Source organism: Protopterus annectens, chromosome 7.part0 (genome assembly GCF_019279795.1).
Source record: "Protopterus annectens isolate FY-2018-M chromosome 7.part0, PAN1.0, whole genome shotgun sequence".
In the NCBI taxonomy this organism is placed as follows: domain Eukaryota; kingdom Metazoa; phylum Chordata; order Ceratodontiformes; family Protopteridae; genus Protopterus; species Protopterus annectens.
In genome coordinates this window covers 1,958,789,828-1,958,807,559 of record NC_056739.1, presented here as the reverse complement: position 1 = coordinate 1,958,807,559, position 17,732 = coordinate 1,958,789,828, and the positions used below count along the sequence as shown (strand labels likewise).

General features: G+C 45.4%; 1 protein-coding gene across 3 annotated transcripts in view; it reads left to right on the top strand.

Moving 5' to 3' along the window:
- CHD2 (chromodomain helicase DNA binding protein 2) overlaps positions 1–17,732 on the top strand; it is a 3,702,317-nt gene that overhangs the window by 547,506 nt on the left and 3,137,079 nt on the right. The window lies entirely within an intron of this gene.

Sequence of the window (17,732 nt, the reverse complement as noted above, 5' to 3'; positions counted from 1 at the left end):
TTCCTCCCACATCCCAAAGACAATGCTGTAGGTGGCTTGGACGCTCTAAATTGGCCCTAGGCACGAGTGCATCTGTGTGCCTTCTGTGGAAGGTTGGGTGCCAGGTTGGCACCTCAATACCGTAAAAACTCTTCTGCCAGTCATGACCAGACAGGTGATCCTCTGACCCCTAACCTGGAAAAAGCCAGAAAAAGTTTGTCATAGCAAACTCTCTGTCAAAGATTTCTGCTAAGTACATCGTAACAAAACTCCCAACATGTTAATATAAATTAGTCAAATTATGTTTAATATACGAGTTTTTCGATGTATGGCTATTAGAACTATGAGTTGGTAAGAAGTAGTCAGTTACAAAGTGTTTTTCTATCACTTGGTTTTGTGTCTACACTCAATCTTCATTTTGAGGTAGATAATGTAAGACGGGGAAAAGCATCAGTATATGAGGTCAGTGACTTGGGTGGATTTGGATTTGAGGAAGGCTGTAGCATTTTCATGACAACTGCCATCCTGTGGAGAGAGACTAAGGGCTCAGGTTGCATTTGTTTAGAGTAGAAGGCGTAATGAATGTGTAAGAGCCCATGTTTTGGTGCAGTTTCTTGTCCGTTTCCCATAATCTTGAAATGAAAATGTGGATCTCTGTGTGGTTTGGAAAGATAGCTGCTGACTGCCATTGTGGTATTCCCACAGTGTATCTAGTCCCTTGGTCTTATTCCAAGACTAGGCAGGTGTCCTTCTATTCCCATGTTGCAGTATTCAAACAGAGAGATTTCCAGCCCTCAGACAACCTGACGTAGACTCCTGTACAGAAACAGTAGGTGCATGGAATGTCACATGTACGACCATATGACCATAAACCATGGAGTATAAATGCGACGTCAGCATGCACAGACCTCAGAACTTTTCAGCTGCAAACGACGATAGCTTTGACCACTTCGCTCCTATGTCCGAAGACTTTGAAAAGATAATTACCCTGTTGGGGTTTGCCTTTTTCACTTGTACTTGAGCTTTAGCTTGGTTGCTGTAGGTTTTCTATTAGCCAATGCCTGAGGAAAAAGAGTAAATGTAGTTGGCGCCAGATTCCACATAGACTTCCATGACTTTTGTCTAGGTAGAGAGCATGACCATAAGGCCTGCTCTGTTTGTCAATCCTTCATACACAAGACCTGACGCAGCCGTCTGGCCATGTTAAGTCTGTATTTAGAAAATCAAAGGGTTAAACGCCTCACGCTTAGGATGGATCCCGAGTTGGCCGGCCAAGCCGAACAACCTAGGAAGAAGGCCAAGGTATGCAGGCCTTTTCCAGATGCTGCTCTGCCTTCGGCTGTTCTGTCGACTGACATTCTAGGGGCCAAGGGACACCCGATTACTCTGACACTTCCTCTGGAAGAGGCCGTGTCAGTAGCCACGGAAAGCACATCAGCGGAGTTGATACAGACGTCAGCCATAACCAACGTCGGGGGAACCATTACTTGACCGGCCAACCAAGATGTCTCCTACTCCAGTGCAGGCCTCTGTTTCCCTTGCTACCTGGATGCCTTGCTACCCGGATGCCCACTCCTACAAAAAGGAAACAAAAACAAAACACTTGAGCCCGATACCTCAAGCAGCCCCAGACTGGGAGTCCTCCACTTCTTCTTTGATGCAGGGCTTTATGGCACTTAGGCCTACAGGCCCTACTCCCACCAGCATTCCTGTGCTGAGTCCTGGGATGACCTCTGCTTCCTCCCTGCCTTTAACTACTACTCAGCAAGCAGTTACTCAAGATGACCCTGACCAGTCTTACTCCTTCTCTGTGGAATCTGTCTCCTATGTCTCTGCCTCTCCCATAGACTATTACTCCCCTGACGAGGACTCTATTGAAGGGGTCTCCCCACCTGAGGATCTTTCATTTGGGGAGACTATTTCAAAAAAAAGAGTATTTCAAGTAGTGTGATACTTCCTTAGTTTCTGAAACCCAGAAGAAATACTTTGAACTTCTACAGCTTGACTCTCCCTCACCTTCTGCCATCCCTGCAGTGCTCCCAGCCAATCGACATTCACCGAACACACTTTAGTGAAAGCGCTTTTAACCAAAAAAGCGCTTTTGCTAAAGTCCTCAAAATAAACACCAAAAAAAAAAAAAAACATAACTAACATTTACGCGGGGGGGGGGGGCAAGCCCCCCCACGCACCCCCCCCCACTTTTATATTCTCACTCTGAGATCGTACTACAGTGGGGAAAAGGGAATATTTCCTCATCCCCACTGTACTACGATCTCAGCAACAGGTATTCCCCCAGATTTTCCCTATATCTTAGCATACTTTCGCGAAAGTGCTTTTTTGGTGAAAAGCACTTTTGCGAATGTATGATCAGTGGTTTCACTTTCGGTGGGACGTTTGTGCATTAGTATGGATCCCATATATATATATATATATATATATATATATATATATATATATATATATATATATATATATATATATATATATATATACACATACATATTAAATGGTGTGTGTGTGTGTATATATATATATGTATCCTGCCTGTCAATCTCTAAGTAAGAGCAAGAAATCTGTACAAAGCCATAAATAGGGTTACAAAGCCCCCATAACAGGGACACCTGTTAAGTATTTCTCTCATAAATTGGGATGTTCTTCATACCACATTGCTGCAGTCCTAACACTTGGGTAGTCCGCTGTCCCAGTCGGTCCGAATACCAAAGTATATGGCTGACGTCGGTCAAGGCGCATTAGTCTGACGTCAGGACGTCAGGGTACAAATGCGCATGACCGACGTCATATCCTCAGTCTTTTTTGCCGCATGGTCCGATGCAGAAGCAGTTTTGCAAGTGCAGGTTGGCGTTCTGAGATTTTCCGAAGTCGGAGTTTCAGACCGAATCCAAGTTGGCTAAGTACCCGTTGGGAATATTTTGGTTTTTCTTGCCTCAGTATTTTACCGGATGTCAGAAAAAGTGAATAACTGTATTTCTTGTGGGAAACAGATACCTCATAGGGATTACCATACCTTGTGTATACCTTGCTTAGGGCCTGAGCACGACGTGGTTGGCTGTCGCTCTTGTGCTAGATTTAACAAACGCACTATAAAGAGAAGATTAGATTGTGCCAGGTTAGTTTTGGGAAGCGGTGTAATTATAAAATGCCGCCGGATGCTCCGGCCCGCTTCAAAAAAGCGCGCAAGGACAAAACAGCAAAGCCTAGGCTGGAAGAACCGTCCGTCGGACGCCGGTTCTTTAGAGGGCTCGGTGGAGCCAGGGTTCAGCCAGAAATTTCTTTGGAATCCCAGGAGAGACTTTATTACTGCAAGATGTGACCTCTCAGGAGGTAGGCCAGGCGGAAGGGGCTTCTCAGGTAGCTGTTCTTCCCTCCCTTCCTAAGGTGGTTAGGCCCTCCCTGCTGTTTCCAAGGCTTCTCCCAGGGGCAGGCCAGGTTTTGTTTCAGGTGTTACCCCTACTTCTTCAGGGTCTGTACCTAAGAAGCATATGCTTAAGATGGCAGAAGATTTGATTACAATGATTAGAGGTTCTATGCCCCCTCCTGATAAGAGGCCTAGGGTGGAACCTGAGCTTGGGAGTTTTGAGCAGTGTTCGGATGCTTCTGAGTCTTCGGCTGAAGACTTGCAGGAGTATTCCCCTTACTCTGATTCTGATGTAGATGATTCTACTCCTTCTGCTTCTCCTCCTGAGGATTTTTCATTTTCAGAGACTCTTCATTCCATGAGGGAGCATTTTAAATGGGAAGGTCAGGATTTCTCTGATTCCAGGAAAAGGCTTAGGGAATTTGTTTCTTCCCCAGCATAGGCCTTTAGCTATACCTCCTGTTCTACATGTGGTGGAGGATGTTTTTGCAGAGGCTTCTCTGAACCCTGACTCTTTGCCTCCTGCTCCAGTTAAACCGGATAGATATTATAGGGTGCCTGAAGCTCATAAGTATCAGTCCTAGGGCAGACCCAGAAACTGTTTCACAGGGGCCTAAAGGTGTTAAGGCTTCTGTTGTTAAAAATCCTGTTCCTCCAGATAAAGAGGCAAGGGCTTTGGATAGATGGGGAAAGAAAGTGTATACTTCTTCCACTTTGGCCATGAGAGCTTTGAATTGCCAGTTTCACATGTTGAAATACCAAAATTATCTCCTTTCACAATTAAAATCTAAGGTAGATGCTTTGGCGGAAGGTATTGAGTGTAAAGAGTTGCAGGATTTAGTTCATGTTTCTGAACAGGTGGGTAAGCATTCTTTGCAATGTGGTTTTGATGCTGTGCAGGCCTCTTCGAGGGTGGCTGCCACTGGTTCGGTTCTTCGCAGGCACGCCTGGTTGAGGGATCAGAATTTAGCTGAGCATGTGAAAACAAGGATTTTAGATGCTCCTTTACAATCTGATGTGTTGTTTGGTTCGCCTGTGGAAGCAGTTCTAAAGAAAATGGAAGACAAGGCTAAGTCTATGCAGACTGTTAAAGATTTTTGCAGGTTCAGCCTCCAAGTTTAGTAGAAATTGGCCTACCAAGGGGTGGACATATCCTGCTTATGATTCCCAGTCTAGGGGTAGGTCTAGACGTGGTAGAGGCAGAGCTCAAGGTTCTTTAGGTCTAGAACAGGGAGTTCACCTGCTCAGTCTTCTGGTGAGGGCAGGGGTCAGTCCTTTCGTAAACAGACCCAATGACCTGCCTTTTCAGCTGCCAGAATCTTCTCGCCTGTCAGCACCTTTGGGAGGAAGGTTGGCACTTTTCAAAGAAAACTGGAGTTTAATTACCCAAGACAGATGGGTATTGGATATCATTCACCACGGTTACAGGTTTTATTTCCATACCTTGCCTCCTTTCAAAGGCATGCCAGACATTCCTCCTCAACAAAGGAAAGAGGCTCACAAGCAAATTTCTCAGTTGCTCCAAATAGGGGCCATTCAGCCGGTTCCTGTGCCAGAAAGGGGCCTAGGATTTTATTCTCGCCTGTTCCTAGTACCAAAAAAGGGAACACGTGGAGACCAATTTTGGATCTGTCTATCCTCAACACTTATCTGGACATTCCCAAGTTCAAAATGTTGACGTTACAACAGCTTTTACCTCTGCTGGGCAAAGATCACTGGATGGTAACTTTGGATCTCAAGGAAGCTTACCTTCATGTTCCTATCAGACTAATTTGCAGGAAGTATCTGCGTTGCCGAGCTGGGAATTCTCATTATCAGTTCTCTGCATTGCCCTTTGGCTTATCTACTGCGCCCAGAGTATTCACGAAGGTTCTGGCTCCAGTGATAGCTTTCTTCAGGCTAAAAGGAATACAAATCTATCCTTATTTGGACGATTGCCTGATTCTGGCTCAAGGAAGGGACGTGCTTCTTCAGCATTTGGAATATGTGATAGCAGTGCTAAGATGCCTAGGGTATTCTGTGAACGAAATAAAGTCCAGTCTAGTACCCTCTCAAGACATGTGCTTTCTGGGTGTGAGACTGAATACAGCAACCCAGATGGCCTTTTTAACCCCGGACAAACAAAAGAATCTTTCTTTACTTCCATCAACTATCTCATCAGTCCGGCTGACTGCAAGGACAGTCCTTCAAGCCTTAGGGTTCATGGCATCTTGTATTCTGGTGCTTCCCAATGCCAAACTGCATATGAGGAAGCTACAATGGTATCTCAAAATGTATGGACACAGCACTGCCAGGATTTGGACACTGTCATTCAAATAATACCTTGCATTCAAAAGGAATTTTTGTGGTGGGCTCAGGAATGTCACCTAAACAAGGGACTCTCTGTGACCCGGCCAGAGGCGAGTCAGATTCTCACGACAGATGCCTCAGACACAGCTTGGGGAGCTCATCTGAATGGAAAGTGGATACAAGACAAGTGGCCTGCCAGACTGCAGCATCTACATATCAACATGAAGGAGATGTTAGCAGTCCAGTTTGCATTACTGGCTTTCAAGGATTTACTTCTTCCAGGGCAGGTGTTGATTCTAACAGACAACACAACTGTCATGTGGTACATCAACAAACAAGGGGAACACATTCTTATCCTCTATGCAGGCAAGCAATGATTTTGTGGGAGACTGCTAAGCTTGCAGCTGAATCTTCAAGCAAGGTTTCTGCCAGGAGCACAGAACTCCTTAGCAGATGTGTTAAGCAGGCAAATCATGGATCCCCACGAGTGGAAACTGGATCTTCATGTATTTCAGACATTGACAGTGTCATGGGGAACTCCAGACATAGATCTGTTCGCTTCTCCACTAAACCACCAGCTGCCAAAGTTTTGCACCTAAAAGGTTTCATCACACAGCCTGGAAAGTGGATGCTCTTTCTTTCAGTTGGAAAATCTTCATGTGTATGCCTTTCCACCTCTGCCTCTCCTCCCAAAGGTACTTCTAAAGGTCAGACAAGACAAGCCAAGGATGATTTTAATAGCTCCAGATTGGCCTCGGCAGCACTGGTACCCATTGCTGAGGAGTCTGGTAAGGAAGCCTCCATGGCCCTTACCTTTGATTCCACACCTATTGTCTCAGAAGGACGGGCATCTACTCAATGTCAAGCTTCACTCTCTTCATCTAACAGCCTGGCATATTCTGTTTTGAGCCATCGCAGGTCTCAGCTTCCTCAACAAGTTTTGAATGTGATTAAGGAAGCCAGAAGACCTAGTACAAGGAAAGTGTACGCAGGAAAATGGAAGAGATTTTTATTTTGGTGTGCAGCAAAGGATTTGGATGTTTCTGAGCCAAATTTGAGTGTGGCTCTTCAATATCTTACTGAGTTATTGGACAAAGGTTTGTCTTTCTCTTCCATTAAGATTCATGCTGCAGCAATTTCAGCTCACTATGATTGTGACCCACCATTGTTTTCTCATCCTTTGTTCAAGCAATTTCTTAGAGGGGCAAAGAATATAAGACCCCCACGTAGAGCTCCTACTCCTGCTTGGGACCTCAATTTTGTGTTGGAGAAACTCACTCTACAACCTTTTGAGCCTGCAGCTACTGCTGAATTGAAATATTTGTCATGGAAGACTGCTTTTTTGTTAGCCATTACCTCTGCTAGAAGGGTGTCTGAATTGCAGGCCCTTATGGCGGTTGAGCCTTTCCTGATTTTTCATAAGGATAGGGTTTCTTTACGCACTAATCCTTCCTTTATGCCTAAAGTGGTTTCTAGTGTGGCTTTAAACCAAACTATTCATTTGCCTACTTTTTATGCAGATCCCCAAAATAAGGGCGAAAAGATTTTGCACACTTTAGATGTACACAGGCAGTTGCGTTATTATTTAAGCAGGACTAAGGATTTTAGGCAGTCTCAGCAGTTGTTTGTTTCTTTTGCTTTGAGTTCTCAGGGCAAGCCTGTGTCAAAACAAACTATTTCTAAGTGGATTGGGTTTTGCATTGCATTTTGTTATTCCCATCATGGCAAGGAGATTCCAGCTGGGATTAGGCCTCATTCCACTAGGGCTACTGCCACTTCAACAGCATTTCTAAGGGGTGGCAACTAAGGATATTTTGGAGGCAGCTACTTGGAGTTCAGTGCATACTTTCTCTAAGCATTACCACCTTCCTCTCTACTCTAAATCTAGGGCTGGTTTTGCCACGGCTATTTTGCAGGGCATGTTGTCAGCTCCTGCTTCCTTATGATTTGCCAGCCTCCCTTACCTCTGCTTTGGGATTCTACCCAAGTGTTAGGACTGCAGCAATGTGGTATGAAGAACATAGTACAGTTTTGTACCTACCATAAATGTAGATGTTCGAAGATCCACATTGCTGCAGTCCAATTTACCCTCCCTCCTTCCCCTCTGTGTTTAGGGGTGGTTGTGTGGATGGGGTTATACTCTTGTAATTTTGTATATATTGTATATATATTTGGTGCAGGAGAGTGTGGTGTTTTTTGGTTTTAGCCTTATCTTTTTAGGGTCTTCTGACATCTGGGGCAAGAAAAGACTGAGGATATGACGTCGGTCATGCGCATTTGTACCCGGACGTCCTGACGTCAGACTAATGCGCCTTGACCGACGTCAGCCATATACTTTGGTATTCGGGCCGACTGGGACAGCGGACTACCCAAGTGTTAGGACTGCAGCAATGTGGATCTTCGAACATCTACATTTATGGTAGGTACAAAACTGTACTTTATCTGCTTGTGGTAGCCCTCAAGTCGGCCTGATTATCAAAGTCTTGGGTCTTGCGTCTGTTGCTGTCTCATCTTACATGACGTCAGGTAGTCAGGGGTGTAAAGCATACAGCCGGCGCCATTACATCAGTCTTTCTTGCTGTGCGGTGCCAGAAGCAGTTCACAAGTGCCAGTTGGCCTACTCATGAAATTTTCATTTTCGAGTTTCAGATCTGAAGTCTTAACTAACCGAAGTACCCTGTTGGGGGAACCTTTTCTTGCTCTAAACCGATGTCGGTAAAGTTAACAATTGTATTTCTTATGGAAAGCAAATTACCTCATAAAGATTTTCATCCGTACTGCATTCCTTGCTTAGGCCCAGACCAAGATGTACCTCTGTCGGTTTTGTGCCTTATTCAACACTCGTACTATTCGTCGTCACTTCATTTACGCGTCTAAATATTTTTGGTACTCTGTTCGGTTATCCAGAAATGGCTTTGGTAAGCCACCCAACTACCGACATTCCAAAAAAACGCAAAGATAGACAGAGACAGACCGCATAGGTCCAAAGCTGCCAACGACTCTTCAACTAACCTTAGTCGCCAGTTCGCCGTTACTCAGTGAGGCGCTTTCGTAGCCCCTGATACCCACTACTTCAGATTCCTAGTCCTCTACTGAGACCCATCCAGAGTCTGGTATGCTGCTAGATGCTTCTTCGACTGTGGAACCTGCGGATGTCTCTACCTTGGATGGGTCCGGAGCCGCTGTGCAGGCACCCAGCTTCTGAGGCTGTATTCAGGCCTACTGACTTGCATATTAAACCGACGCCATCTTCTTCGAGGCCTAAAACTTGATCCATGCCTAGAAAACTGACACCCAGACTGCATGGTCAGGCCCCTATGCCTAAAAAACAAATGATAAGAATGGTTGAAGACCTTATTACTCTAATCAGGGGAAGCCACCCTTCCCCCTCTAACACACATCTAGGACTGATTTTCCTTCTATTTCTTCTGATCAGGATTCTGAAATTTCTGTTTTCTCTGATGACCAGGATTTTCCCTTATCTACCTATGAAGATTCTGATGCAGAGGACTCCATTCCCTTTGCTTCCCCTCCAGAAGATTTCTCTTTTGGTGAAACCTTGCATACTCTTGCGGAGGATTCCAAAAAGAGGCTTAGGGAATTCTTACTCCTGCCTCAACACAGGCCTTAAGCTATCCCTCCTGTACTGGATATTGTAGATGATGCCTTCTCGGAATCTAGCCTGGCCCCTGACTCTCTACCTCCTGCTCCCAGAAAACCTGATAGGTATTACAGGGTACCGGACTCTCTCAAGTTCCTCTTTAAAAATCCTACTGCGGATCCTGAGACCATTTCACAGAGACCCAAAGGCATTAAGGCTACTACTTCCAAAAATCCAACCCCCTCTGACCTAGATTCCAGGCCACTGGATAGATGGCGTAAGTAGGTATACACTTCTGCAACCTTGGCCATTAGGGCCTTAAACTGCCAGTTTCATATGTTGAAGTATCAGCAGCATATTATTGGATTGCTTAAACAGAAAATGATGTTGATTTCTGACTGTGCTGAAAATAAAGATTTACAGGATTTAATGCATTCTGTTGAACAAGTTGGAAAACATACTTTGTGATGTGGTTTTGATTCATTAGAAGCATCTTGCAGGGCTGCTGTCACTGGGTCTTTATTTAGAAGGCATGCTTGGCTTAAGGAGCAATCTTTGCCAGATCATGTTAAAGGTAAATTACTGCTCCCTTAAACCAAGACCACCTGTTTGGCAACAAAGCAGTAGTAGTACTTAAAAAGATGGAGGAAAAAGCTAAATCTATGCTAACTGTTAAATATTTCCTACAAGTACAGCCTCCCGGATTTAGTAGGCATTGTCCCTCTAAGAATTGGTCCTTTCCTGCCTCTTCCAGGCCTTCTCAGTCTAAACCCAGAACCAGCAGAACACCCAGGCTTCAGTCCCAAGATACTCACAGGCATAAGCAGTGGGGGGCTCCCACTTCCAAAGCAGACAGTAGTAAGACTCCCCACTATGGTAAACTGTCTCAATGACTTAACTTTAAGCCTTCCAAACCCTGCTCAACTGACTGTTCCTTTAGGGGGAAAGATTGCCCTGTATGCAAAAAAATTGGGAACTCATTACCCAGGACAAATGGGTTTTAAATATAGTTTCCCAAGGATACATATTCCATTTGCACTCCTTACCAACCCCAAACGATTGGCCAGACCTACCCCCAAATCAGTGGCCAGAGGCTTAAAAGCAAGATGTTCATCGTGTTTCACTGTTGCAGTCATTACTTCTGGGTTATCCTGCTGGCAGGTGCCCTCAGCCGGCCTGAATTCCAAAGTATTGGGTCCTGCGTTGGTTGCTGTTGCCTCTTCCCTGACGTCAGGGGTATAAAAGATGCAGCCGACACCATTTTCTCCAGTCTTTCTTACCGCGCGGTGCCTGAAGCAAAAGCAGTTCGCAAGTGCCGGTCGGCCGACTCCTGAGATTTTCGTGTTTGAATTTCAGACCGAAGTCTTCAATAAAGCTAAGTACCCCGTTGGGGAGATCTTTTTTCTTTTCTTGCTCTAGACCCATGTCAGAAAAAGTTAATAATTGCATTTCTTGTGGGAAGCAAATACCTCATAAGGACTTTCACTCTTACTGTATTCATTGCCTAGGCTATGATCACAACGATGTTCATCGCGCATACAGCTGCAGTCATAACAGATGGGTTTTCCTGCCGTCAGGCGGGTCCTCGGTCGGCCGAATTCCAAAGTCTAGGTCCGGCGTCGGTTGTCGTCGCTTCTTCCCTGACATCAGTGCGACAGGGGTATAAAAGAACCAGCCGACACCATTTTCTTCAGTCTTTCTTGCCACGCGGTGCCCGAAGCAGAAGTAGTTCGCAAGTGCCGGTCGGCCAGCTCCTGAGATTACAAATATCTGCAACCGAAGTCTTCTTGAAAGCTAAGTACCCCGTTGGGGAAATTTTTCTTGCCTCAGACTGATGTCAGACAAAGTTAATAATTGTATTTCATGTGGGAAGCAAATACCGCATAAGGATTTTCATTCCCTCTGCATTCCTTGCTTAGGCCCAGACCACGACGTCTCGGCCTGTCGTTTTTGTGCTACATTCAACAAACGCACCATTAAGCGTTGGGCGGAGTTCGCCCAGCACTTTTTTGGCAAAAAATTTAATTACATAATGTCGTCGGATACTCCGACTTCAGTTTTGACTAAAAGACGCAAAGATAAGGACCGACACACGAGGTCCGCGGCCACTACTGACACCATGCCAAACCCGACTACAGGTGGTACAGTTCTCAGCGAGGCACCTACGCAGCCCCTGACTACCGACGACACTTCATTGGCGGTGTCTTCTGTACCCGAGGTCGCAGGCTCTTCGGCCCACACCCCGACTACAGATTCCGAAGCCACTCTTGGCGGTGAATCTCAGAGTTTAGACAGGTCTGCCTCCTGTCAAGGTGTCTTCAGGCCTTCCTCTTATTTTTCCATCAAGGCTTTCACTAAGTCTAAGACAGACATGCATTCTAAAAAACAAACCCCACAGGGCCCTTCTTAAGGCCCCATGCCTAAAAAGCAGATGCTCAAAATGGCTGAGGACTTAATTTCTCTTATCAGGGGTTCTCAACCCCCCCCCCCCGGAAAAAAGGACCAGAGTGGAGGAAGAATCCCCCTCCTCGGACCAGGCTTCCATTATTTCAGAACATTCTGATGACCAGGAACATTCTTACTCACCTTTTGAAGATTCTGATGCAGAGGAGTCCATTCCCTCTGTCTCCCCCCCCCCCTGAGGATTACTCTTTTGGGGAAACCTTGCATACCTTGAGGGAACACTTCCACTGGGAAGGTCAAGAGTACTCCGACTCCAAGAAAAGGCTTAGGGATTTTCTCTTGCTCCCTCAGCACAGGCCTCTGGCTAATACCCCCTGTCTTAGATATCCTTGATGATGTGTATTCGGAGTCCTCCCTTAACCCAGACTCTACCTCCAGCCCCAGTCAAGCCTGAACGGGTATTACCGGGTTCCTGACTCACACCAATTCCTATACAAAAGCCATGCGGCTGACCCAGAAACTATCTCACAGGGCCCCAAGGGAATTAAGACCTCCACTGCTAAAAATCCTTTACCTTCAGAGAGGGATTCCAGAGCTTTAGAAAGGTGGGGGAAAAAGGTATACACCTCGGCCACCTTATCCATGAGGGCATTAAACTGCCAGTTCCATATGTTAAAGTACCAACAGTTTCTGTTATCACAGTTGAGAAGCAAAATGTCACAACCTGAACAACCAGATTGGAAGGAGTTGCAGGATTTGATACATAGTACAGAACAAGTAGGTAAACATACCTTGCAATGTGGTTTTGATGCTTTAGAGGCCTCATGTATAGCTGCTGTTACAGGATCAGTCATACGTAGACATGCTTGGCTCAAAGAGCAAACCTTACCAGATCATGTCAAAGCTATATTACTGGATGCACCTCTGCAAAAAGATGTATTGTTTGGTGTTAAAGCTGAGGAGGTATTAAAGAAAATGGAGGAAAAGGCAAAATCAATGCAAACAGTGAAAGATTTCCTACAGGTACAACCTCCACGTTTCAGTAGAAATTGGCCTTGAAAAAATTGGTCCTTTCCAGCCACGGACAGACCCCAAAGAGGTAGATACAGGCGCCCGAGGGGTAGAGGGCAATCTCAAGGATCGTTTAGAGGCAGACAATGGCAAGCACCTACCCAAAGAGGTAGTGAAGATAGTTCACAGCCATTCAGAAAGCAGAACCAATGACTTTCCCCTTTGCATGCCAAGCAAGGCTCAAATGGCAGCACCTTTAGGTGGAAAACTGGCATTATTTTCAAAAAATTGACATTGTCACAAAAGACAAATGGATCCTGGGCATTATAGACAGAGGCTACAGATTCCACTTTCACACCCTTCCAAAAATGAGAGGCATGCCAAACCTGCCACACAATCAAAGGGCAGAGGCACAAAAACAAATTTCAGATCTCATGGACATGAAAGCTATTCAACAGGTACCTGCACAAGAACAGGGTCAAGGTTTTTATTCCAGACTATTCCTGGTACCAAGGAAGGGCAAAGATTGGAGACCTATTTTGGACCTATCCATCCTAAACACATTTTACTAGTGCCAAAATTCAAGATGCTCACATTACAGCAGCTTCTTCCCATCCTGGGCAAGGACTCTTGGCTGGTAACATTGGACCTCAAGGAGGCATACCTGCATGTCCCAATCAGACAAGATTGCAGAAGATACCTCAGATTTCTTGCAGGTTCAACACATTATCAATTCTCTGCATTGCCCTTTGGCTTATCTACTGTGCCCAGAGTGTTCACGAAATGCCTGGCATCAGTAATTGCCTACTGCAGACTGCAAGGGATACAAATATACCCATATTTGGACGACTGCCTGATCCAAGCGGACAGCAAGCACATACTTCTGAAACATCTGGCTTTTGTAATAAGGTTGTTGAATTCCCTGGGATACACAGTCAACAAAAAGAAATCAAGGCTAATACCCTCTCAAACAATAAATGTTCTTCATTCCACATTGCTGCAGTCCTAACTATTGGGTAGTCCGCTGTCCAGTCGGCCCGAATACCAAAGTATATGGCTGACGTCGGTCAGGGCGCATTAGACTGACGTCAGTACGTCAGGGTACTAATGCGCATGACCGACGTCATATCCTCAGTCTTTTTTGCCGCATGGTCCGATGCAGAAGCAATTTTGCGAGTGCAGGTTGGCGTTCTGAAAGTTTCTGAAGTCAGAGTTTCAGACCGAATCAAAGTTGGCTAAGTACCCGTTGGGAATATTTTGTTTTTTCTTGCCTCAGTATTTAACCGGATGTCAGAAAAAGTGAATAACTGTATTTCTTGTGGGAAACAGATACCTCATAGGGATTACCATACTTTGTGTATACCTTGTTTAGGGCCTGAGCACGACGTTGTTGGATGCCGCTCTTGTGCTAGATTTAACAAACGCACTATTAAGAGAAGGTTAGACTGTGCCAGGTTAGTGTTTGGGAAGCGTTGTAACTATAAAATGCCGCCGGATGCTCCGACCGCTTCGCTAAAAAACGCAAAGATAAAGCAGCAAAGCCTAGGGTGGAGGAACCGACAGTCCCAGATGTCGGTTCTTTGGAAGGCTCAGTGGAGCCGGAGGTTTTGCCAGGTGTCTCTTTGGAGTCTCAGGAGAGACTTTACTGTTACAGGATGTATCCTCTCAGGAAGTAGGCCAGGCTGAGGGGCTTCTCAGGTGGCTGTTCTTCCCTCTCTTCCTAAGGTGGTTAGAGCCTCCCTTCAGTTTCCAAGGCTTCTTTGAGGGCAGGCCAAGTTTAGCTTCTGTGGGGTTTCTCCTAGTGCTTCAGGATCTTTGCCTAAGAAACATATGCTTAAAATGGCAGAGGATTTGATTACTATGATTAGGGTTCTATGCCCCTCCTGATAAGAGGCCTAGGGTGGAACCTGAGTTTGAGAGTTTTGAGCAATGCTCGAGGCTTCGGAGTCTTCGGCTGAAGACTTGCAGGAGTACCCTCCTTATTCTGATTCTGATGTGGATGACTCTACTCCTTCTGCTTCTCCTCCTGAGGATTTTTCATTTTCAGAGACTCTGCATTCCATGAGGGAGCATTTTAAATGGGAAGGTCAAGATTTCTCTGATTCCAGGAAAAGGCTTAGGGAATTCTTGTTTTTACCCCAGCATAGGCCTTTAGCTATACCTCCTGTTTTGAATGTGGTGGAAGATGTGTTTGCAGAGGCTTCCTGAATCCTGATTCTTTGCCTCCTGCCCCAGTTAAACCGGATAGGTATTATAGGGTGCCTGAAGCTCATAAGTATCTTTTTAAGAGTCCTAGGGCAGACCCAGAAACTGTCTCTCAGGGGCCTAAAGGTGTGAAGGCCTCAGTTGTTAAAAATCCTGTCCCTCCTGATAAAGAGGCAAGGGTTTTGGATAGATGGGGAAAGAAAGTGTATACTTCTTCCACTTTAGCCATGAGGGCGTTGAATTGTCAGTTTCACATGTTAAAATATCAGAATTTTCTTCTTTCACAGTTGAAATCTAAGGTGGATGCTCTGGCAGAAGGTATTGAGTGTAAAGAGTTGCAGGATTTAGTTCATGTGTCTGAACAAGTGGGTAAACATTCCCTGCAATGTGGTTTTGATGCTGTGCAGGCCTCCTCCAGGGTGGCTGCCACTGGTTCTGTTCTTCAGAGGCACGCCTGGTTGAGAGATCAGAACTTAGCTGAGCATGTTAAGACAAGGATTTTGGATGCTCCTTTACAGTCTGATGTGTTGTTTGGTTCGCCTGTGGAGGCAGTTTTAAAGAAGATGGAGGACAAGGCTAAGTCTATGCAAACTGTTAAGGATTTTTTGCAGGTGCAGCCTCCAAGTTTAGTAGAAATTGGCCTGCTAAGGGATGGACTTATCCTGCTTATGATTCCCAGTCTAGGGGTAGGTCTAGACGTGGTAGGGGCAGAGCTCAAGGTGCTTTTAGGCCTAGGACAGGAGTTCACCTGCTCAGACTTCTGGTGAGGGCAGGGTCAGTCCTTTCGTAAGCAGACCCAATGACCTGCCTTTTCAGCTGCCAGTGCCTTCTGCCTGGCGGCACCTCTAGGAGGAAGACTGTCTCTTTTCAAAGAAAATTGGGATTTAATTACCCAAGACAAATGGGTTCTGGATATCATTCATCACGGTTACAGGTTTTATTTCCATACCTTGCCTCCTTTGAAAGGCATGCCAGACATTCCTCCTCTACAAAGACAAGAGGCTCACAAGCAAATTTCTCAGTTACTCCAAATAGGGGCCATTCAGCCGGTTCCTGTGCCAGAAAGGGGCCTAGGATTTTATTCTCGCCTGTTCCTAGTACCAAAGAAGGGGAACACGTGGAGACCAATTTTGGATTTATCTATCCTCAACACTTATCTGGACATTCCCAAGTTCAAAATGTTGATGTTACAACAGCTTTTACCTCTGCTGGGCAAGGATCACTGGATGGTAACTTTAGATCTCAAGGAAGCTTACCTTCATGTGCCTATAAGACTAAGTTGCAGAAAGTATCTGCTTCAAGCTGGAAATTCTCATTATCAGTTCTCTGCATTGCCCTTTGGCTTATCTACTGCCCAGAGTATTCACAAAGGTTCTGGCTCCAGTGATAGCTTACTTCAGGCTAAAAGGAATTCAAATCTATCCTTACTTGGACGATTGCCTGATTCTGGCTCAAGAAAAGGAAGACCTTCTGCAGCATTTGGAATATGTCATAGCAGTGCTAAGATGCCTAGGGTATTCTGTGAACGAAATAAAGTCCAGTCTAGTACCCTCTCAAGACATGTGCTTTCTGGGTGTGAGACTGAATACAGCAGCCCAGATGGCCTTTTTAACCCCGGACAAACAAAAGAATCTTTCCAGTTACTTCCATCAACTATCTCTTCAGTCCGGGCTGACTGCAAGGACAGTCCTTCAAGCCTTAGGGTTCATGGCATCTTGTATTCTGGTGCTTCCCAATGCCAAACTGCATATGAGGAAGCTACAATGGTATCTCAACAATCTATGGACACAGCACTGCCAGGATTTGGACACTGTCATTCAAATAATACCTTGCATTCAAAAGGAATTTTTGTGGTGGGCTCAGGAATGTCACCTAAACAAGGGACTCTCTGTGACGGCGCCAGAGGCGAGTCAGATTCTCACGACAGATGCCTCAGACATTGCTTGGGGAGCTCATCTAAATGGAAAGTGGATACAAGACAAGTGGCCTGCCAGACTACAGCATCTACATATCAACATGAAGGAGATGTTAGCAGTCCAGTTTGCATTAATGGCTTTCAAGGAGTTACTTCTTCCAGGGCAGGTGTTGATTCTAACAGACAACACAACTGTCATGTGGTACATCAACAAACAAGGGGAACACATTCTTACCCATTGTGCAGGCAAGCAATGATTTTATGGGAGACTGCCACGCTTGCAACTAACTCTTCAGGCAAGGTTTCTGCCGGAGCACAGAACTCCTTAGCAGATGTGTTAAGCAGACAAATCATGGATCCCCACGAGTGGAAACTGGATCTTCATGTATTTCAAAAGTTGACAGTGTCCTGGGGAACTCCAGACATAGATCTGTTCGCTTCTCCACTGAACCACCAGCTGCCAAAGTTTTGCACAAAGAGGTTTCATCACACAGCTTGGAAAGTGGATGCTCTTTCTTTCAGTTGGAAAAATCTTCATGTGTATGCTTTCCACCTCTGCCTCTTCTTCCAAAGGTGCTTCTAAAGGTCAGACAAGACAAGCCAAGGATGATTTTAATAGCTCCAGATTGGCCTCGCAGCATTGGTACCCATTACTGAGGAATCTGGTAAAGAAGCCTCCATGGCCTTTACCCTTGATTCCACATCTGTTGTCTCAGAAGGACGGTCGCCTGCTCAATGTCAAGCTTCACTCTCTTCATCTAACAGCCTGGCATATTCTGTTTTGAAAGACAGCAGGTCTCAACTTCCTCAACAAGTTTTAAATGTGATTATGGAAGCCAGAAGACCTAGTACAAGGAAAGTGTACGCAGAAAATGGAAGAGATTTTTATTTTGGAGTGCAGCAAAGAATTTGGAGATTTCAGAGCCTAATTTGAGTGTGGCTCTTCAATATCT